Source organism: Muntiacus reevesi, chromosome 11 (genome assembly GCF_963930625.1).
Source record: "Muntiacus reevesi chromosome 11, mMunRee1.1, whole genome shotgun sequence".
Classification (NCBI taxonomy): domain Eukaryota; kingdom Metazoa; phylum Chordata; class Mammalia; order Artiodactyla; family Cervidae; genus Muntiacus; species Muntiacus reevesi.
Window position 1 is genome coordinate 11120173 of NC_089259.1, and position 23677 is coordinate 11143849.

The 23677-nt window shown below is 40.7% G+C and overlaps 1 protein-coding gene and 1 pseudogene across 7 annotated transcripts in view; one reads left to right on the plus strand and one right to left on the minus strand.

Annotated features, from left to right (window-relative positions):
- The window catches only part of DGKH (diacylglycerol kinase eta), a 207351-nt gene that overhangs the window by 36265 nt on the left and 147409 nt on the right, over positions 1-23677 (plus strand). The window lies entirely within an intron of this gene.
- On the minus strand, positions 14920-16107 carry LOC136144390 (serine/arginine-rich splicing factor 10 pseudogene; annotated as a pseudogene).

Sequence of the window (23677 nt, forward strand, 5' to 3'; positions counted from 1 at the left end):
CCTGTTCTCTGGAACTCTGTGTTCAGTTGGGTATATCTTTCCCTTTCTCCCTTGCCTTTCCCTTCTCATTTTTCCTCAGCTATTTGTAAGGCCTCCTCAGACAACCACTTTGCCTTCTTGCATTTCTTTTTCTTGGGGATGGTTTTGGTCACTGTCTCCTATACAGTGTTATGAACCTCCATTCATAGTTCTTCAGACACTCTGCCTACAATATTTAATCCCTTGAATCTGTTCATCATCTCCCCTGTATAAACAAAAGGGATTTGATTTAGGTCATACCTGAATGACCTAGTGGTTTTCCCTACTTTCTTCAGTTGAAGCCTGAATTTTGCAGTAAGGAGCTGATGATCTGAGCCACAGTCAGCTCCAGGTCTTGTTTTTGCTGACCTTGTAGAGCTTCTTCATCTTCAGCTGCAAAGAAAAGAATCAGTCTGATTTCGGTATTGACCATCTGGTGATGTCCATGTGTAGAGCTGGATTGGAAAAGGGTGTTTGGTATGACCTGCATGTTATTTATTAATGTCTTCGGGTTGTTGGAGCCACCGACTGAAGTGAAAGGAGCGTGAAGGGGACTCTTTTAGGTCTGATTCTGCCATGGCTATTCATCTGTTATCCTAGTTACTATGTCAGTCAGTACTTGCTGGTACCTGTTCAGCAGCTTCCTCCTACTCTCTCTATTTTCAGGCTGCTGTCTACATTTTACAGACTCGTTGTCACCTCAGCTCCGCCTGTGTTAGCTATTGTCATCCTTGATTTCTGTACTCCTAATTGAACCTTCCTGGTTTTATTTTTGAAGGCCCTAAATCTCCTGAGTGATTTTAAACAATGTAGAACATATTAAGCTTTAAATCTCACTCAATAATAGCTTTTTCCTTTTAACATGAGCCCACTTTCAATGTAATTCCACCTTCCATTTTGGATCATTGTATATAATCCTCTTAAAACCTTTTTTTAAAAAAAAATTGCAGATGGTGTTTGTAAATGTTGTACTAACAGTTTATATCAATAAACTTCCCAAAATTTAGTCTATGATTTGAAAAAAAAAAAAAAAAAAGAGCCTTGCCTCCTTAAAATAAGCTGAAAAAATTGCTTGGCTAGTAAATCATGCTGTTTATAGCCTGGGTCACAGACTTCTGTGTTGGAAAGGAAACAGCTCGACTCTTTATTGGCCTAGAAAATAAAAGTGGTATTGCTGAATGTTTGTGTCCTTACAGAATTCCTGTGTTGAAAGCTAATTCTCAGTGGGGATATTTGGAGGTGGGACTTAGGGAAGTGACTAGGTTGTGAGTGGGAAGCTCTTACGAATGGGATTAGCGTGGATGCGACCCCAGAGAGCACCTTTGCCCCTCCTGCCGCATCAGGTCACTGGGAAGCCAGCTGTCCACGAACCAGGACCTGGGCCTTCCTCAGACCCAGAATCTACTGGCTCCTTGATCGTGGGCTTCCCAGCCTCTGGAAGTCTGAGAGATAAATTAGTGTTGCTTATAAGCCACTTAGTCTATGGTATGTTGTTATAACAGTCCATGTGGACTAAGGCAATTATTATATGTCAAAAGTAATTCAATGTTTGATATAGTTGGATGTATAATCTGTGCTAACATAGTAATTTATTTTCTATTATGTATAATGGAAAACTTTCTGCACTGGATTTTTGGACAATGACCAGCTGAAGAAAGAAGAGAAAAATCAACTTCCAGCATAGAGCTGGAAGGCAAAAGGCAAAATATTTATCTCAGTTGAGTGTTTTTCAAGAAAACACTGTAATCTTTTTCATTGCCCATTTTCTAGAAATTTTACTGCTGTTCAGGTTAACCATGTTTTCTCTACAGTTGACTATTTTAATTTTATTTCTATTTTCTGTGACTGTAGGGTTTTGACATATAATGTTGTGGATGTGATTATTTTATCATAAGTAACATATGGCTCTTTTTCTAAGAATACATAAGCAACAGGATATTGGTTTAAGACCTGTGTTATTCAGATATGGCAGTACGCTTCATCCAAGACTAGCAACGAAGACCTGCTGGTTAAACTAATTTGATACAACTCCAATTTCCATAGCATTGAGAAAGAAGTTAGTAGAATGTTATATATTTTTAGAATATGTGTATGTGTGCTTTTTTTTCTTTTGGTTGTTTGTAACTAAGGCTTTTATCCTCTTAAAACAAAAGTCCCCACGGGTATTACATATAAATATGCACCACTTTCTCTTTCTCCATAATGTTTATTCACACTCTTCTTGCAGGATGATTCAGACATTCTTGTTGGTGCTTTTAGGATGCTTATATTTGTAATAATCCCTCCACTTAACCATTTAATAAAACTTTAACATGCCCCTTGAGAAATTATAGGTGTATCAAAAGACTAGGAGAGGGACTTCCCTGGCGTTCCAGGGGTTAAGACTGCGCTTCCATTGCAAGGGGCTGGGTTCGATCCCCTGGCAGGGAACTAAGATCCTGCATGCTGCATGACACAGCCAAAAAAAAAAAAAAAAGACTAGAAAATGTTTATTAATCTGCCCGTATTATGAATGTAGCACTTTTTTTCTGATGTGATTTAGATCACCGCTTTGTTAATACTTGAAGGGATGATGTTGCAAACTTCAGAATAGAAATACATAATTCATGAAATTCTGTTTTAGAGCTTTTGAAAGCTTGCATGGCACTTTATTGTTGATTATTACTGATGGCACTTGGCTTAATGTTGCAATACTAAGAAATAGTAAAGTCATTTACCCAAGAAATTAAAAAAGGATTAGTAATATGTTCAGATAAGGAATGACTGATACAAATTTCTGAATACTGTTTCTCTGAATCAGAGCTGAAATTGGAAAGTAATTTTTATCATCCTTGGCACTGTCCTTGAACTTTTATCTGTTTAATGGAAATGTTAGGGTGAATAAGGTCAGCCTATTTAGAAACATCTCAAGCTAATTTGGCTTTTGGTTCAAGGCAGTCTACTGCTTTTCTGGCTAAAGAAAATAAAAGAGGCTGCTGACTATCACGATTTAAATGTTACCTACTTCCGTTTCCAAAAAATAGATTTTGAATGAAAATGTCTAGCTGTAAGTGTTCCTGCAAGAGCAGTTCAAGATGTTGCATCAGCATTCTCAGTGGTTTTCCCAATTCCAGCCTTATTTTGCCTCTAAAACTCTCTCTACAAGTGAGTCCGTGTTTTTCAGACGAAATGTAAGAATATTAGAGAAGGCATTTAACTTTCCAGTTCTAGATCTAGTCTGTACCTTATGTCTGTACCTTACAAGATGCTGTTTTCTGCCATTCCCATCTGTGAGCACTTGTTGAATGGGTTGGGTTTCTGTTCTCTTGGATGAAAGATTGGACTAGGTGACCAGTGGGCTTCCAAGGCGGCACTAGTGGTAAAGAACCCGCCTGCCAGTGCAGGAGACGTAAGAGAGGTGGGTTTGTCCCCTGGGTCGGGAAGATACCCTGAAGGAGGGCGTGGCAACCCACTCCAGTGTTCTTGCCTGGAGAATTCTGTGGACAGAGGAGCCTGCGGGTCTATAGTCCTTAGAGTCTCACAGAGTCACACGTGACTGAAGCGACTTAAGCATGCACGCCCGATCGGTGACCCTTCCAGCTCTGATATTCCTCAATTAGTATTTCGTGACTTCCAGTATCAACCTGTAACTAGGCAATGTTATGGGGAAATCCTTTGCTAATTATGCTTGTTGTAATGAAAATGAATGAACTGTTTCTAGTTCTTGATAATCTTTTGAAAACTAGCTTCTGAATCAACTCACTTTTTAGAAGTCTTTCTCTAAGAGTTTCAGATTCTAAGAAGGCTGCTGAATTGACGATTATAAATGTCAAGTCTGCAATATTGTTAAAACAGAAACCTTTATGACTTTTTCTCTCGCCCTGTATATTTTTCTTGATGTCCGAAAACTTGATATTTCTGAGCATTTTTCATTAAGCATACCCTTTTTAAAGGTTTTTTTTTTAATGTGGGTCATTTTTTTTTTTCTATTGAATTTGTTACAGTATTGCTTCTGTCGTCTATGTTCTAGTTTTTTGGCCATGAGGCATGTGGGATCTTAGTTTCCCTGCCAGGGATTGAGCCTGTACCCCCTGCCTTGGGAGGTGAAGTGGCTCATTGGTTATTATTTAAATTCTCCTCAGAAAATTTTATCCCCATACTACTTACCTGAATATCATAGATTGTAGTTTCCATATAAAATTTTACTTGGGAGGGAAAAATGGATTTCTTGCCTCTAACAGTTTAGAACCATGAGTCGAGTTTATGTGTTTTTACACGTGAGGAAAGTTTAAGAATCAGGAATAACTAAGTACTAAGTCCTTGGCAGTAAGTCACAGAGCCAGATTCCTAATTTCTTTCAGTCACGCAGTGCTGGGAAACAAAAACTCAGATCATTCTTCATTCCACACTTACCATCTTATATACCTATTTTAAAATGCTTAGCATTTTGGGAACAATTACTATGGTATTTGCCAAATGGGTATTTTAAAAATTGCATCATTTTCTATACTTGTGCATTTCTCTTTTACTAAGGAGATGTTTTCGCTTCTATTTATTTAAATTAATTCATTTTTGGCTGTGCTGGGTCTTCATTGCCTGGCAAAGGCTTTTTCTAGTTGTGGTGCATGGGCTTATTACTGCGGTGACTTCTGTTGAGGAGCGCAGGCTCTAGGCGCGTGGACTCAGGAGTAGCTGCGGCTCTTGGATTCTAGAACTTGCAGCTTAGGAGTTGTGGCGCGCAGGCTTAGTTGCCCTGTGGCATGTGCAATCTTCCCGGGCCAGGGATCCAAACCTGTGTCCCCTGCATTGGCAGGCGGATTCTCACCCGCTGCACCAACAAGGAAGTCCTCCCCATTTACTTCTAAGTTTGCTTTTGCCTGTGTCTGTCTGGACTTGTGACTTTCTGTTTTACTCAATGGGCTCTAAGCCGCCGACGCTCCCCACAGGGCTCTGGGGAGACAGACCTTCATTACCCCGGTCGGCCGCCGGCTCTCTGTGCTCACCTGCCTTGCTCAGCCTCACCTAATGGGCTTTTGAACTGAATTAGTAAAGAAGGAAAGGGAAACATATTTGTTATTGGCAGCAATAATAATGCAAAGTGAAACTACCTTTTGAAATGTTTGTTCTAGGCCTTCCAACTGTATTTTTAGTGACCTTTTCGTTCTTAGGGTTTTCATATGCCTTAATGTTTTTTCCCTCTGGTGTTTACCGCCTTATCTCAAATTATATTTACCCATCAATTTCTATTTTATTATTATAGAGTTTCCCCTCCAATGTTAACATATATCAGAGGCAGAGGCCCACATTTTTAGACCTTAGTTTATAGCAGTGTTTTTGTTTGATGCCATGCATCATTGGATCTCATTACTTGTCTTGTGGTAGAGCAAATGTGTATAAAATAATGCTAGCTTTTTCTGAGTAGTTACACTGATATTTTCAAATCATCATTTTTACCAGGTGCTAGAATGCTCTTTGGGAGAAGGCAGTAGCAACCCACTCCAGTGTTCTTGCCTGGAGAATCCCAGGGACGGAGGAGCCTGGGGAGTCTCACAGAGTCGGACATGACTGAAGCGACTTAGCAGCAGCAGCAGAATGCTCTTTGTTTAATTTATTAAGAGAAGGGCACTCCATTTTGATATCTTCTGGAGGAGGTTAGATGCCCCTCCCGTAGGCATTGATAACATTCCATATTCCTCTTCACTCTACAAATTGTACTGTCATTTTATATTTGTTTCCCCGCTAGAGTCTCCAGCCTTTGCCCTTGGGCCCAGCATAGGGCTTATTGAAAGTCTTTTGAAATGAATTGAAGAGGGTGAAAATAAGCAGTCAGTTTTAGAACTCTGGGATAGTGGAGAGTTGGTAGGGTTTATGCCAGAGGCTCTGACTGCCCAGACTCTCTTCCTATTTTTGGTCTAGGAGAACAGCCTAGAAATTTCTGCTTTAGCTAGTCTAATACTAGCTAAGATCGTCAGAATTTATTAAGAAAAAATTATTGGAATATAGTTGTTTTGCAGTGTTGTGTTAGTATCTTCTGTATAGTGACATGAATCACCTACACGTATGTATGCATGCAAGCAATGAGGTCCTATATATATGGATCTCCTCTTGTTTGGAATCCCTTCACATTTGGGTCACCACAGAGCACTGAGTATAGTTCCCTATGCTATACAGTAGGTTCTCATTAGCTATCTATTTTATCCATAGTAGTATATTATAAGATCGTGAGAGTTTTCTAAAGATAATAAATTGAAGGATCTTTAAAGATGGTGCTCTTACAGTAAGTATGCTGCCAGTTGTCGGCACTTTAAAATTTTTGAGAAGCAAAAAAAATAAAAAGATTCACTTTTTGCTTCAGGAAGTTGCACCTGGAATGGGGAGATCTATCGAAGGGTCAGTGACACCAGTATATATGGTGGTGTGACACTTGTGAGGTCCTTGAAATTATTCTTTCATTTGTAAAGTAATGATTGCCGTCCTCTCTTCCTGTTTTATTCAGCTGTGAGATTCAAATAGAGACACGTCAAAAACCGTAAGAGTTATGCAAATTCAAGGTTCTGTTTTTTCACTATTCAGAATGCAGGGAGTACAGTCATCTTAGTCTCCAGGGAACTGGTTCCAGGGCCCTCAGACTGAAATCCATGGATGTTCACGTCTCGTATATAAACGGGCTTAGAGACTTCCTTGGTTGTCCAGCGGTTAAGACTCCGAGCTCCCAACATAAAGGGCCCAGGCTTGATCCCTGGTCTTAGTTGTAGTTGAGGCATGCGGGAACTAGTTCCCAGAAACTTCAGGCACTTCCCTGGCAGTCCAGTGGTTAAGACTCTGAGCTCCCAATGCAGTGAGCCTGGGTTCAGTCTCTGGTCAGGGGACTAGATCCCGCATGCTGCAACCAAGACCTGGTGCAGTCAAATAAACACATAATATAAATGAAGACCCACCCCAGTGGTTGAGACTCCACCTTCCAATGCATGGGGCGTGGGTTCAATCCCTGGTCTGGGAACTAAGGTCCAACATGCTGCAGGGTGTGGCCAGAAATTAAAAAATACTGAAAATGAAATAAGCCCTGCCAAATCAATCAATCAATCAATAACCTGGAAGTCAACACATTTTCTCCAATCAGTCAATAAATAGAAAAAGAAAAAATACCCCAGAAGCCAACATATTTTCTCAAGGATTATACAGAATAAGAAAGACAAGTGGGCTTGGTGTTATACCCAGTTTTAAGTGCAGTAGACCCAGGAAGAGGGGCAGCTGGTTTACAAGTAGGAGCCGTGACCATAGCAGGGGATCAAATGTGAGAGCAGATTAAGGCAAATAGTAGAGTAATAGAAACTGGTGATCGAACTTTAGTAACAATCTCTACATAGGGATGTAGGAACTCCTAGTTGTGGATATTTATGTGAAAATATTAAATATTAAATATAAAGAACTGGAGAAGGAAATGGCAACCCACTCCAGTATTCCATGGACAGAGGAGCCTGGTGGGCTACAGTCCATGGGGTCTCAAAGAGTCAGACATGACTGAGCGACTACCATACACACAATATAAAGACCATTGGACTTCCCTGGGGGCTCAACGGTAAAGAATCCTCCTGCCAATGCAGGAGACCTGGGTTCAACCCCTGGCTCGGGAAGACCCCCTGGAATAGGAAATGGCAACCTACTCCAGTTTTCTTGCTGGGAAATTCCATGGGCAGAGAAGCCTGGTGGGCTGCAGTCCATGGGTCACAGAGTCAGACATGACTGAAGCGACTTAGCACGTACTTATGCAAAGTGATTGAAGACAAAATTTTTTTGAATTGTTTATTCACAGGTATCTCTTGGAAGTTCTTTGCTGTTCTTCTTACTGCTTTCCAAACAGAAATAGTACAATCTGTTCTTTTTTTCTTTGCTGCTACATTGTAGGAAATGATTCCATCTGCCATTCAGTGTTGTATATAAGAGCGCTTGTGTGTTTTTAGTTTAGGTGTAAATATTTAAAACTACCAGGAATTTTTTTTTTCAGGAAGCTATTCACAATAGCCTCATTCATCTTAAAGAGCTTTACTATTACAAAAAATGGCTAGTGATATTAACTTTATATAAACATAATAAAGTATGGATTACCTTAATGTTAATCTATTTATTAAGCTTCACATTGAAACATGTATATTACCATATGTGAAACCAATGACAGGTGCAAGTTTGATGCATGAAGCGGGGCACTCAAAGCCAGTGCTCTGGGACAACCCAGAGGAGCGGGGTGGGGAGGGAGGTGGGAAGGGCATTCAGGATGGTGGGACACATGTGCACCTGTGGGTGATTCACGTTGATTTATGGCAAAAGCCACCACAATATTGTAAAGACATTATCCTCTAATTAAAATAAGTTAATTAAAAAATATATATATATATGTTTGTTAAGCTTTAGCTGAATGGAGCACTGCCTATATTCTTTTCATTCTGAACTGATACTAAAATAACCTTTGTGGGTATGCTTGATGCAACCAATACAGGATTAGAGTGCAATCTTAACACTTAATACTACTCTTGTAAAAGGGGGAGCTAAAAAAAAAAAAAGTAAAAGGGGGAGCTAAGGATTAGATTTTTTTCTAGATTAGTAGCTTAAATATACTAGATTTAAGTTTCCTGCAATATATTTAAAATACTTACAATAGTTAGGGTTGTCATTGTTCTGGCAAAATTATTAGGACTTTATAGCTGCCTATGTTCTGAAAGTAATGGAGAAGTATAGCAAATTTGGCAAAACAGATGGTAGTGGTCAAGTGAATCCTGCTTTATTAACCCAGTGGAAATTTTCATAATGGACTTTCTCTGTTAGTATAAAATAACCTGTAATCCCACAAATGGATATTGTGTGTGTACTCTGGATTTCTATTTACTATTTTTCTCATGGTACTTTATATTGCTATTTTTATCCCTGCTTTGAAATAGCCAGCAGGCTACAGATCTACCTTATGAGTTGAGGATATGATGCAATATTTTAAAAGTGCAAATTTAGGTTATATTAACATTCCATTACTTCATGGGAAATAGATGGGGAAACAGTGGAAACAGTATCAGACTTTATTTTTTGGGGCTCCAAAATCACTGCAGATGGTGATTGCAACCATGAAATTAAAAGACGCTTACTCCTTGGAAGGAAAGTTATGACCAACCTAGATAGTACATTAAAAAGCAGAGACATTACTTTGCCAACAAAGGACCATCTAGTCAAGGCTATGGTTTTTCCAGTGGTCATGTATGGATGTGAGAGTTGGACTGTGAAGAAAGCTGAGCACTGAAGAATTGATGCTTTTGAACTGTGGTGTTGGAGAAGACTCTTGAGAGTCCCTTGGACTGCAAGGAGATCCAACCAGTTCTCCTAAAGGAGATCAATCCTAGGTGTTCACTGGAAGGACTGATGCTGAAGCTGAAACTCCAGTACTTTGGCCACCCCATGTGAAGAGTTGACTCATTGGAAAAGACCCTGATGATGGGAGGGATTGGGGGCAGGAGGAGAAGGAGACAACAGAGGATGAGATGGCTGGATGGCATCACTGATTCAATGGACATGAATTTGAGTAAACTCCGGGAGTTGGTGATGGACAGGGAGGCCTGGTGTGCTGCGAATCATGGGGTTGCAACGAGTCGGACACGACTGAGCGACTGAACTGAACATAAAATGATAAAAATGTTCATTGAGACAGGCTGGATCATCACCTGAATACTAGCTGTGGTGTACTGACCAACTCTTAAATTGACAGGGTATAGGGAACTAATAACTGTTTGTAAATTATAATATTACATTTCATATATGTAAAATGTGCATGAACAAAATAGTGGCAAGGATTCCTCTCCCACCCCTCCCTTTCCCCTGTCCCTGCAAAATAATGGCAATCTTACCTCCAGAAGGGCTTCCCTGGTGGCTCAGATGATAAAGAATCTGTCTTCAATGCAGGAGACCCGAGTTCAGTCACTGGGTTGGAAGATTCCCTGGAGAAGGGAATGGCTACCTACTCCAGTATTCTTTCCTGGAAATCCCTTGGACAGAGGAGCCTGGTGGGCTGCAGTCCATGGGATTGCCAAGAGTCGGATACAATGGAGCAACTAACACTTTCACTTTTGCCTGCTGACACTGCCCAGGATAGTCATGGCTCCGTGGGATACAATTTGAAATACATTGATGTAAGGGGAAAAGTATGGGCTTCCCAGGTGGCTCAGTGGTAAGGAATCCGCCTGCCATTGTAGGAGACGTGGGTTCATTCCCTGGGTCTGTAAGATCCCTGCAGGAGGAAATGGCAACCCACTCCAGTATTCTTGCTTGGAAAATTCTGTGGACGGAGGAACCTGGAAGGTTGCAGTCCACGGGGTCTGGAAGAGTTGGGACATGACTGAGTAACTGATCACACGAGAAGTACAGTGATTGGCAGTTTGTGGCAGTAGATGGTTGGAAAGCTCTGATAGTTCTTGAAGTAGAAGCAGTAAGGCTGCTATGATGCAGCAGCCATACTTCTTGAAATGTTAAGTGATCAAGAATGGTAGTTCTGCAGCAGAACTTGCCTTTACGTGGATGACGTGGATTGTTTGGGGAAAAAACATAAAGTAGAATAAAGAAAAAATAATACTAGGATTTAAGACTCTGAGACATAGCTCTATGCTTTTTTTTGAAGCTAGTGTAGGCAGAGTTTTTAAATTGAAATAATGAGTTTTTTAAAAATACTTCAACTCTTGGAAGATCCAGGTATATTTAAAGTTCATTATCTGAGTCCTCTCTTTCCTCTGTGAATATCTGTAGCACTTAAGTATCTTTCCAAAGATGTTTACAACATAGTGATGGTATTTGTGGGATGTCTGTAATTTTATCTCACTTATTATTAGACTTTAATTTTCTTAAAAGAGCACTAAGAGCAGGGATCTTTAAAAAAAATTAAAATGAGGATCTCAAAAAGTTATGTGTACACTCATAATGCCCATAGCAGTGTTGTTCGCATTAGCCAAGTGATGGAAACATTCCAAATGTTAATCAACTGACCAATGTATAAACAAAATGTGTTACATATTATGTATATGTATTATGGAATGTTATTCAGTCATAATAAGGAAGGAAATCCTGACATATGTTACGACATGGATACATCTTGAGGACATTATGCCAGGTGAACTAAGCTAGCCACACACAAAAAATTCTGTGATTCCGTTTATATGATCTACCCATAGTCATTAATCATAGAGACAGAAGGTAGAGCGCTGGTTGCCAGGGACTTGGGGGGGTGTGGGAGAATGGAGAGTTGTTTAATGGATGTGAAGTGTATGTTTCTCATTCAGAGTTCTGGAGGCTGGTTGTACAGTAGTGTGAGAATAGCTAACATTACTGAATTGTACACTTAAAGGTGGTTAAGATGGTCAAATTTGTGTTACGTGCATTGTACCCCAACTTCTAAGGAAAGCCTCTGGAAACTATTAATATATATAGGTGATTATTAAAATAGTGTTCAGCAACAGTTGATCGAATTTGGTTATACTCCTAGATTTTAAGACGCAAACTTTGATTCAAATTTGTAATGTGATATCAGCAGTAAAGAATCCGCCTGCCAAGGCAGGAGGCACAGATTTGATCCCTGGGTCGGGAAGGGAAGGGAAGGGAAGGGAAGGGAAACCTCGTAAAGGGTTTATATTTTTCCTAGTTCTCATAGACCTAGCTCTGTGTGTGAAATGACTCTTACCATTGGGCAGAGTTAAGAGACAAGTGTGCAACAGTGTGCCATTTAAGAATTTTATTTTTAAGAATGATGTAATTAGACTTATTAAGGCTTCCCTTGTGGCTCAGCTGGTAAAGAATCAGCCTGCAATGCGAGAGACCTGGGTTCCATCCCTGGGTCGGGAAGATCCCCTGGAGAAGGGAACGGCTACTCACTCTAGTATTCTGGCCTGGAGAATTCCATGGACTGTATAGAATGAAGAATTTTATTTAAAAAAAAGATGTAATTAGATTTCTTTAGAAATTGTATGATGTATATATTTTGTTATTTTCTTAAGAGTTGAAACTTTTTTGTTTTTTTAGTTGAAACTTTTTATTTTGTGAATAATTCCAGGTTAACTTAAGTCAATTCAGTAGTGTTAGGTTGTGACAAGTAATTTTTGAGAGACGTCAAATTCATTTCAGATCCCATTATCATGGTAAGCATTCTATAGTCATCCCAGATTTGTTGATTTTTGTGCCACCCATGACTTTCAATAGCTGTAATTTAATATTAATAATGTAATACATTGTACATTCTATGCTTAGTGGAAGTGGCAGAATGGTTAAAGTCGCTGCTCTACTGGGAGAGAAGGTTCTGGTCATGTGACCGAGGTCTCTTTCTGGGGGGAGGTCTTATGCGAGGTGGAGTGGGGGAACCACGGGAGAGAGGAAAGTGTGTAAGGATGATGCAGAGTCTGATGACGGGTGTGAGCACGTGGGAGGAGGTCCTCGGCAGGTGGGTTTCCGTGTCTGAAGGTGGGTCTGCTTTTTGATCACACTGGTTTGATGGTTTGACTGGTTTAGAATTCTTGTTTGGAAGTGATTTTTTCCCCCCTCAGAACACTGAATGCATTGCTCCACTATTAACAGTTTCCAGAATACAGAAATTCTTTTTCATTCTGGACTTTTGAGGCTTTTGTATATAGCTTTTCCTCCATTCTTTGTGGAAGCTTGCAGGATCTTCTCTTTTCCTCAGGAATCTGAAACCTCAGAGCAGTACTCTTGAGTAGATTTTTTTTTCATCCACTCTGTGGGCTTTTTACACCCTTTTGGTCTTCAGTTCTGGGAAATTGGCTTGAATGATCTCTTTCATTCTGTTTTCTCTGCTCTTTCTTTGAGAATCATTATTATTTGGATGGCAGCCCTTCCCCATGCATCATCTTATTTTCCTCGTCTCCCTTCCTCCCCCATTTTCCGTCTTTTTGTTTTTCCAGATGATGTTCTCAGCTTTATTTTTCCAACTCTTTTATTGTATTTTCCACGTCTTTAGCTAGGTAAACACACGTGTGCTAAGTCGCTTCAGTTGTGTCCAACTCTTTGCGACCCCATGGACCGTAGCCCGCCAGGATCCTCTGTCCATAGGATTCTCCAGGCAAGAATGCTGGAGTGGGCTGCCATGCCCTCCTCTAGGGCATCTTTCTGACTCAGGGATCGAACCCGCGTCTCTTATGTCTCCTGCATTGGCAGGCGGGTTCTTTACCACTAGTGCCAGCTAGACACATACACCTGCATAAGTGTACGTACTGTGTGTGTGTATTTGTATGTGGAAGGGGTGGCTTGGCAGGGTGGTGAAGCTTGAGAAGAAGAGAGGGAGAGAGGGAACAAACGGGAGCACCCTCAAAGCTGTATGGACTGCGTGTGCGTGCGCTGGGGGCTTGTCGCTGTGTAATCGGTCAGCCGTTGTGTCGGTAGCCTCTGCCATCACTCTCTTTACAGCTTTTCTTTTTTTTTTTTTTTTTTCCTTCATTTTGTTTTTATTATAGCATGTTTGCTTAATTTACAGCAAGCAGAAAATAAGCTGGGTCTTGTTTTGATCCAAACATTGATGTTTTAAAGGTTGTACACAATATTTGTTAAAAAGAACATATAAAAATACCTTTTTAGAAGCTTCTATAAGAAAGAAAATACAAAGTTTAACCCCACAACTTTCCTCTTTGCTAGAACTGCAAACTACTGCTACAGTTTTAAATAGACTTTTTGTTTAAACTATACATCCAGGAAAATCTAAAAAAATTAAAGAAACGTGCATATAAATGATTGCATAGCAGAACATGAACATTAACTGCAAACAGTAAAGAAATGAAAGTTAGAAATACTATCAAATAAACAAAGGTTCTAGAATCAATCCTTTAAACACATTCCACAAACAGTATTTAAAAACCACCTTTTGTTCTTTACAGGCAAGGCCTAGATCTCTAAAACCAAAACTGAAAAAAGTAATCCTCTAAAAGGGATAGTTTCCCCACAACATTTCTTACTTACGCCTGTAAGCAAGCAATCTAAAATTTTAAAGATGCTAGCTTTTACTCTGAAATGAGACTGGACATATCAAGTCACTTTTTATTGCCCCCACATGATCTCATAGAGAGATGTTAGACATTTTTATAAAGAGTAGGGTATTATTTTCTTATATCAGGTACTACACTGATAATCAATCAAAAACTCAAGAGATGTGACTTTCTTGAAATTATTTTTTTCCAAGGTTATTTTAAATCTCATGGCACCAGAGAATCACTTAGAATGGGAGTGTTGCTTTTTAACTTGCCTCACGTTAAAATAAACTGAGGTGTGAAGAACAAGCTTCCTTCATAAAGAGATGGGCACATTTTGATACAAATGCACACACCAAGGGCTTTAAGCATCAAAATTCAGTCCTTCTATACTATGCACTCACAAACAAAACCTCCTTTGAAGCACTTTACTTGCTTTTAACAGCAGTAAGAAAACTATGCATTATGATCAACAACGCTCCTTAAAGTTTAGAATAACTACGTAAGAGCATTCTTTTCCCCTTAAAATTATTTCTGCCATCATCAACCTGCCCAAATTTTAAGGTGAGTTTTTCCGACGTTTGTATGGTTCCAAATCTTCATAGAAACCAGGAAAGTGAAGGCTCCTTGTTTCAATCAAACAATCTGCCTGAAAATGCTACTTAACCCAGTTGTCATTTCCCAAGACAGTGGGGGTTAACAAAAGAACTATTCCACACTGTGCCATAAATTATCATCACGGGCTTAGACATCTTGACAAGACAAAAAGGTCCACCCTGAACCTAAATGTGTCTGGTCGGTCAGTGTTGTACTGTGGCTACAACTTCACTTTTTTTTATCATTCTATCTTATTAGCAAGCTACATTTCTAGGTTAACAGTTCTACCAAATATGGATATGAAAGTTTTATTTTTAATAAGACAATGTTGCAAATTATGGTCAACCAACATCTTTTCACCAATACTTCAAGCATAAAAAATGAGAATCTTTACAAAAATATACAGAGACACCACGAATTGGTAGCTGCCCATAACATTAAACAAACTGGACTCTTAAGAGTGGCTTCTCAACAGCATATCATTTTAATTATAACCATTGCCTGGTACAGGGAAAACTGACAAGTGTTTTTTAAGCATCATTGCAACATTGTATTCCTGATAATTTAAGTAAACCAAACTATGAGTAAATGAATGATACATGCCTAAAAATATCATGGTTTATACTATCAGTGGCCACTGGACTTAGGACTAGTCCAAGACCTTGACCTAGATTTTGACCTAGACCTAGACTGTGATCTTGACTGAGATTTGGATCTAGGTGGTTCTTTTTTCCTTGATTCCTTTTCATATCTTGAGCCAGACTTATAATGTGTTTTGGAATCTGTTTTAGAGGTGCCTCTAGTTTTGGTGTGAGATGCAGACCTAGAACGTGATTTAGCCTTCATTTCTTTCTTGGGCTGGGACTTGGACCGTGATCTTGAATTGGATTTAGATCTTGAAAAAGATCGATTTCGGTGTTTGAATCTATCATTGTCGGAATGGCTTCTGCTACGCCGTGGTCTTCCAGTCGGTCTACTGTTTCTAGGACTATAAGATCTTCTATAGTTGTAATCGAAGGACCGACTTCTTGATCTTCTTCTGTCATAACTTCGGCTTCTAGAACGTCTGTATCTGTCATAATCATCATAGCGTGAAGAACTATACACATTCCTCCCTTCCTTGGCTTTCATCTGATTTGGAGTCTTTCGATCCCCCTGTGCAAACTGTATTTCAATTTGGCGTCCACAAATCCACTTTCTGTCCAAATTGTGTAAAGCATCTTCGGCATCACGAACATCCTCAAATTGAACATATGCAAATCCTCTTGGACGGCGAGTGTAGAAATCAAGTGGAACATACACATCAACTATAGGACCATAGCGACCAAATTCCCGACGTAAATCTTTAGACCTGGTATCGTCGGCTACGTTCCTCACGAAGAGAGACGTGTTGGGGGGGCGCAGGTACCGGGACATGACGCCGGCGTTGAGTCTCCGCAGGGACACTAACGGGCTCAGCAAACCGTCTGCAGCTTCGCCGCCGGATCCTCCTCAGACACACACATACAGCCAGAGGGCTCCGCTACAGCCTACAGCTTTTCTCTTCACTTTGCCAATGCTCCAGAGAAGACTCCTCCAATGGAAAGTTGTGGTCCTGGGTGCCAGCATTCATTGAGGAGTCTGTGGAGCTCTCAGTATCCAGTGTGTAAAATTTTGTGTAATTTCCCTGTGTTTTAATAGTATGTCCCCACTTTCAGTTATGCCTGGGCTTCTATTTCCAGCATTCTCTGTGTGACCCTCTGCAGAATAAACCTCCAGTTTTATTCCAGGGTTGAAGAGGGCAGTTGCTGGGCTGAAGTTGAAGAAACTGAGGATGGAAGTGTTGAGGGAATATAGGGAGTGAAGAGGGGACTGAGTGATTTTCAAGTAGGTTTTCTTTTCTTTCTTTATTTTTTTATGGGAGGATAATTGCTTTATAGTGTTGTGGTGCTCTCTGCCATACATCAGTCATGCTGTACATCAAATCAGTCATAATTTTATATAGCCCCTTCCTCTTGAGCCTCCCTCCCCTGTCAAATCGATTTTCAATCACTTCCTTTTCAGTTCAGTCTAGTTTAATTGCTCAGTTGTGTTTGACTCTTTGTGACCCCATGGACTGCAGCACGCCAGGCCTCCCTGTCCATCACTAACTCCCGGAGTCCACCCAAACCCATGTCCATTGAGTCGGTGATGCCATCCAACCATCTCATCCTCTGTCGTCTCCTTCTCCTCCTGCCCTCAATCTTTCCCAGCATCAGGGTCTTTTAAGATGAGTCAGCTCTTTGCATCAGGTGGCCAAAGTATTGGAGTTTCAGCTTTAGCATCAGTCCTTCCAATGAATATTAAGGACTGATTTCCTTTAGGAGGGACTAATTGGATCTCCTTGCAGTCCAAGGGACTCTCAAGAGTCTTCTCCAACAGCATAGTTCAAAAGCAACAATTCTTCGGTGCTCAGCTTTCTTTATAGTCCAACTCTCATATCCATACATGACCACTGGAAAAACCATAGCCTTGACTAGACAGACCTTTGTTGACAAAGTAATATCTCTGCTTTTTAATACGCCGTCTAGGTTGGTCATAACTCCTTCCAAGGAGCAAGCGTCTTTTAATTTCATGGCTGCAGTCACCACCTGCAGTGACTTTTTAGCATCACCTTTATCGGGCATCCAGCAGCACCTGGGAGCCAGTTCTTAGGTCATCTGGGGTTGTTTGTTCAAGGGGAGCTGGTTTTCACCTTCTCCTCATTGCCTCCTAGATTGTACTGAGTCCATCCATACTCAGCCATTAGTTTTACATGTTACAGAATTTTACATCTCATTTCATTTATCCTTGTGGTTTTATGCCTTTTTAGAAATCCCTTTATTGAGATTTTAAAGTGTTGAGAATGAGTAGAGCTAAAAGCATGTGTCCAATCATCCATTTTAAATTGGGAATTTGGGAACTTAAAATTTGATCAAGGTGATATAAGAATGGGTATCTTTATTTCTTTATAATTTTAAAATTATAGTTGGTTTGCATTGTTGTGTTGGTTTCTGGTGTTCAGCAAAGTGATTCAGTTGTGTGTGTGTGTATATATACACACATATACATACACATATATACATTCTTCAGGTTCCTTCCCATTGTAGTTTATTACGAGATGTTGAATACAGTTCCCTGTGCTATACAGTAGGACCTTGTTGTGTGCCTGTTTTATCTATGGTAGTTTGATCTGCTAATACCAAACTCCTCATTTGTCTCTCCTTCCCATTCCCTTTCCTTTTTGGTAACCATAAGTTTGTTTTCTATGTCTGTGAGTCTGTTTCTGCCTTGTGAATAAGTTCATTTGTATCATTTTGTTAGATTTCACATGTAAGTGATATCATATGACATTTGTCTTTCTCTGACTTACTTCACTTAGTATGATAATCTCTAGGTTTATCTATGTTGTTGTAAAAAGCAATATTTCAAGGAATGAATGTCTTAATTTAAAAATTAATACTTAAAAATCTGTTAGTGTGTAGTAGCAGTTGGAGCATAGTTTAAGAGTGAATTTTTGGATGACAACGCCAAATAGTTCAGAAAAGGCTTAAGTGTATGTGTTCTTATGTGTTCGTATTCTTTAAATTTGTAGTGTAATGCCACTTTCTCTGTGATCTAAGTATGCGATGACTACTTCAGAAGTATAAATAATTTACTCTTCACTTTTTTTTAATTGCATGTGTTTCTAAAACGAGTTATATTAAAAATCCAATAATTGCATAAATATTTGAATGCATATACATGCTAGTACCATATGAGCTATTCTTAAGTCAAAGGCAGTGCTTCAGAGCTACTGTTCACTGAGAAAAGTAATGTTAAATATTTAAGGACACATCCCAGTAGGACACTAAAGTGCGTAGGTATTTAACGAAAACTTTTCTCATTGGAAGAATTACAAATTCACAAGAGCGTGATTAAATGCTAAATTTTATATCAGGCCCAAGTCTGCTGTATATAAAGACTCGGGTTCGATCCCTGAAGATCCCCTGGAGGAGGAAATGGCAACCCACTCCAGTATTCTTGCCTGGAGAATCCCACGGACAGAGGAGCCTAGTGGGCTGCAGTCCGTGGGGTCCAAAGAATCTGACACGACTGAGCGACTCACACACATGCACACACAACACACACGCTGGGTCTTTAGTTGGAGCACGCAGGGTCTTTAGGTGGAGCATGCAAACTCTTAGCTGTGGCATGTGAGATCTAGTTCCCTGACCAGGGATCAAACTGGGCCCCCTGCATTGGGAGCGCAGAGACTTAGCTTCACCAGCTCCACCAGCAGGGAGGTCTCTCAGGCTGCTTTCATTGCAGGTGAGACACCAGTGGTAAGTTTGGGCAAAGGCACAGAAGTTACTGAATTCATTCATTCAGCAAATATTTATTGAGCATCACAGTTGGTTTCATTCAATTATGAAACCAGGCAACTGTGTCACAGTTGGATGCAGCAGTGAACAAGACATACAGAAATCATATATACATATGTCATATATTCATACAGAAAACTTAAGTCTAATAAATAGATTGTGCAACTTTTTAGAAGGTGATAATTGCAAGGGAAAACCATAAAGCAGAGGGATGGAGAAGGGAGAACTTGGGCCCTATGCTGCGACTGAATGGTTTTCATACTGTATTTCCCAGAATGCTGGGGGCTGCTGTCGTGGTTCAGAGGATCAGTAACCGTGTGTTCTGAATTTTATTTTTTTAATATGTTTGAGAACATTTCAAAAATTGTAATGAGCAATAGCATGTGCAGACAAATATGTTACGTATGAAGTTTTACACATTAGATACCACCAATGCATTGACTGGTGCCAACGCAATAGTCATGTTTGGGAGGCTTGGGTTTTGACACAGTTATGTTCTTACTATAATATGCAATTTTTGTTAATATCATAGTATGTAGTTTTACCCACTTAAACCTAAAGATGATTTTGCTTTAATAGAACATCTCGCTTACATACACATTGAGAATGCAGTGCTAAAAGTTTTTGAAAACCACCTTATAGAATTTAATTTGCCTTCCCCTTGGTTTACCAGAGTTGTCTTCAGCACCTTCAGACTTTTCTCCTTTCTAATCTATCTTGTATACCATTGATAGAATTAATTTTCTTAAAACGCTGAAGTTTATAATTAAATGCTTAAAACTCAAACCCTGTTGTGGGGGAAAGTAAGACCCTAAGCAAATCTTAGTTTCCTCATCTGTAGGTATCCTCTCTGCTCTAAACTTTTACTTCTGTGATTTTTTTCTCCCAGCTGTGTCAGTGGTTCTTATGCTCCATCTCTAGCTTACCCACCCAGTGCCTCTCTCCCCCCAAATAATCCCTGCCCTTTGAAGATGCTCTAGTCTGCTCTTCTTCACTCCTGTCTCCCTTCTCCAACGCACACGCCACTTGCTGATTAATTACTCTTTGTTTATATTTTTGTTGTTCCTCCAGATTGGGTTCTTTTTTTAGGCCATTGATTTAAATTATGCACATTGTTTTAAAATAGTGTCATAGAACTCATGGTTAAAGACAAGTTCCTGGAAGAGTGTTGGCAATACCAAATGATACAGCATTAAAATAGATTGGAAACTGGGAACAAGCCACTTGATTTGTCAAGACTGTGCTTTCCAGCACAGTAGCCACTAGCCATGTGTGGCTATTTAAATTAAAATCAATTAAAACTAAGTACAATTAAAAATTCAGTGTTTCAATCTCGGGGCTTCCTGGTGGCTCAGATGGTAAAGAATCTGCCTGCAGTGTGGGAGACTTGGGTTTGACCCTGGGTAAGGAAGATCCCCTGGGGAAGGAAATGGCCACCAACTCCAGTGTTCTTGCCTGAAGAAGTCCATGAACAGAGGAGCTGATGCGCTGCAGTCCATGGAGTTCCAGAGGAGTTGCAAAGTGAACAACACTTTCACTTTTCTGTCTTAGCTTAGTGTTCAGTAAGCGTGTGTGGCCAGTGGCTACTAAGAAGTGCAGATAGAGAACATTTGCATCATTGCAGGGTGTTCAATTGGGCAGCATGTGTCTAACAGGTCACAAGTGACTTTGGAGTTCTGTTTCGGGAACTTCTGGTGGAGGAATACATTCGCAGATGATCAGAGGAAATGCCTGATGAAAAAACGGAAGTGATGAGTTTAGATAGTTGATCCTAGAGGTTTGAAAGTGACAAGAGGGATAGGGGAAAAAGTAATAACGAAGTAAAATGAGGTGTGTGGGGGAAAAAATTTCATGAAGACAAGACTGAGTTTGTTCTATACATTGGAGGAAGAGTAAGGAGGAAGAGCTAGACATACTGGATTTTGGGATAAACAAGAGAAACAGGATGTTGGCATGGGTTTCACTTTATTTCAGTTGTGAGTGAGGCTCCAAAAGGTGTCACACAGTAAATGGCAGTGACATCCATGTTCCTAAGTAAGGTTTGCATCCCTGAGCCCCGCACCTTAAAGGTGTGGTCCAGCTGGACGAGACCCAGGCAGGGGCTGAGAGGGTGGGAGGGAAACGGATGCGTCCATCTCACCTGAGTGAGGGGGTCGGAAAGAGACCACTTGGCGCCTTTTCCTCTCTTTTTCTGGTTTTGCTGGGTCTTTGCTGCGGGGCACAGATTCTGCCTAGTTGTGGTGCATGCAGGCTTCCTGTTGAGGTGCCGCAGACCCTTAGAGCACGTGGGCTCAGCAGTTGAGGCTCTCGGGCTCTCTGGTTGCCCCACAGCTTAGGGGGTCTCTGTTCCCCAACCAGGAATCAAACCTCCTTCCCCTGCATTGGAAGACGGGTTCTTAACCACTGGACCACCAGAGAAGTTCCCCCCTTTTTTTTTCCACTTGACTCTTGACATGATCTGTGTGGTCTCTGAACCTGGACTAGACAAGGTTAGAGGGCAGGTGCTATAGCTCCATCTCCCTGCCTGGCTTCAGAACAAGGAGAGGCGGTTGTGCTTTCACTAACAATAAAGCAGCATGTGGTCCATATACACAATGGAATATTACTCAGCCATAATAAGAATGATGTGGTTTGCAGCAACTTGGAGGGACTTAGAGATTATCATATTAAGCAAGACAAAAGACAAACATCATATGATATCACTTATATGTGGAATCTACCAAAATGATACAAATGAACTTATATACAAAGCAGAAATAGACCCACAGACATAGAAAACTAATTTATGGTTACCAAAAAGGGAAAGTGTGTATGTAAATTAGGAGTAAATTAGGAGTTGGGGATGAACAGATTCACTCTTAGTATATGTAAAATAGATAACCAACAAGGACCTACTGTATCACTCATGGAGCTATACTCAGTATTTTTGTAGTGATAACCTATAAGGGAAAAGAAGAAAAAATAGATCTGTCTGTATGTATACATGAATCAGTTTGCTGTATGCTTGAAACTAAAGCAACGTAAACAACTACACCTCGGTTGAAAAAAACACAGAGCAGCAGGGTTTGTTTTCCGTGAACCAGGACAGGGCCTGGTGGGTGGCCTTTCACAGAGTGACCCCACTCAGGAGCCTTTCCTGCTGGGGACAGCATGACCTCCTCGGTACAGGCTGGAGGTGCGCCCATCAGACGCAGAGGCTGGAGGCTGACAACCACTCTGATCACCTTTCGTTGTTGTTCAGTCGCTCAGTCGAGTCTGACTCTCTGCGACCCCGTGGACCGCAGCACGCCAGGCTTCCCTGACCATCACCATCTCACCGTCTCCCGGAGTCCACCCAAACCCATGTCCACTGAGTCGGTGACGCCATCCAACCATCTCATCCTCTGTGGTCCCCTTCTCCTCCTGCCTTCAATCTTTCCCAGCATCAGAGGCTTTTTCAGTGAGTCGGCTCTTCTCATTAGTTGGCCAGAGTACTGGAGCCTCACATTCCCCATCTGTCCTTCCAATGCTTGAGCCCAGAATAGAAGGAATGCCCAAGGATGTTTCCAGAAGGAAAATCTCTGCAGAACTCACAAGAGGCCCCTTTGAGGAGCCAGATGCTGTGGGTAGTAAATGAAAGTTAGAACCTGACAGATTCCAAGGGAAGAAGCCTTTTCACACCTGAAACAGCCTGGACTGGGCAGGGGGAGAAACTTGAACAATGAATGAAGTTTGGAGTTTGGGATGGACACTTTACCTAGTGAAATATGAACATAATGGTTTTTGTGACTAATAGTGGCCAGAGAACTTTTAATTTTTATGAATGGCTGGAAAAGCTTTGGAACAGATTCCATCCTTGATAGGGGATGAATAATGGCACAGGGGGCAAAGACCACAGTTTTTGCTGCTTGCTCTCTAGGGAGTCTTATCCATTTGTGCTAGAGACTGTACTGATTCGGAGTTTGATAAGAGTATAGAATGTTTAGAAGAGCTGTTAAGAGATCGTGTTAAGGAGCTTCCCTGGTGCCTCTGTGGTAGAGAATCCACCTGCCAGAGATTCTTTTATGTGGATTCTAAAGGCAGGAGATTCACATTCAATTCCTGACCTGGGAGGATCCTACATGCCGAGGAGCAACTGAGCCTGTGCTCGAGAGCCTGGGAGCCACGTCCGCTGAGCCCACATGCGCTAGAGCCTGTGCTCCACAACAGGAGAAGCCACTGCAGTGAGAAGCCTGCGCCCCACTGGGAGAGAGTAGCCACTTCTCATTGTAGCTAGAGAAAAGCCTGCACAGCAATCAAGACCTGACATAGCCAAATAATAATATAAAATTTTAAAAAGAGATTATGTTGAGAATTAATAAGTAAGCAAAAGGTACATCATGAGAAACTCTGGGCTGTATGAAGCACAAGCTGGAATCAAGATTTCTGGGAGAAATACCAGTAACCTCAGATATGCAGATGACACCACCCTTATGGCAGAAAGTGAAGAAGAGTTAAAGAGCCTCTTGATGAAAGTGAAAGAGGAGAGTGAAAAAGTTGGCTTAAAACTCAACATTCAGAAAATGAAGGTCATGGCATCCGGTCCCATCACTTCATGGCAAATAGATGGGGAAACAATGGAAACAGTGGCAGACTTTATTTTTTGGGCTCCAAAATCACTGCAGATGGTGACTGCAGTCATGAAATCAAAAGACACTTGCTCCTTGGTAGAAAAGTTATGACCAACCTAGACAGCATATTAAAAAGCAGAGA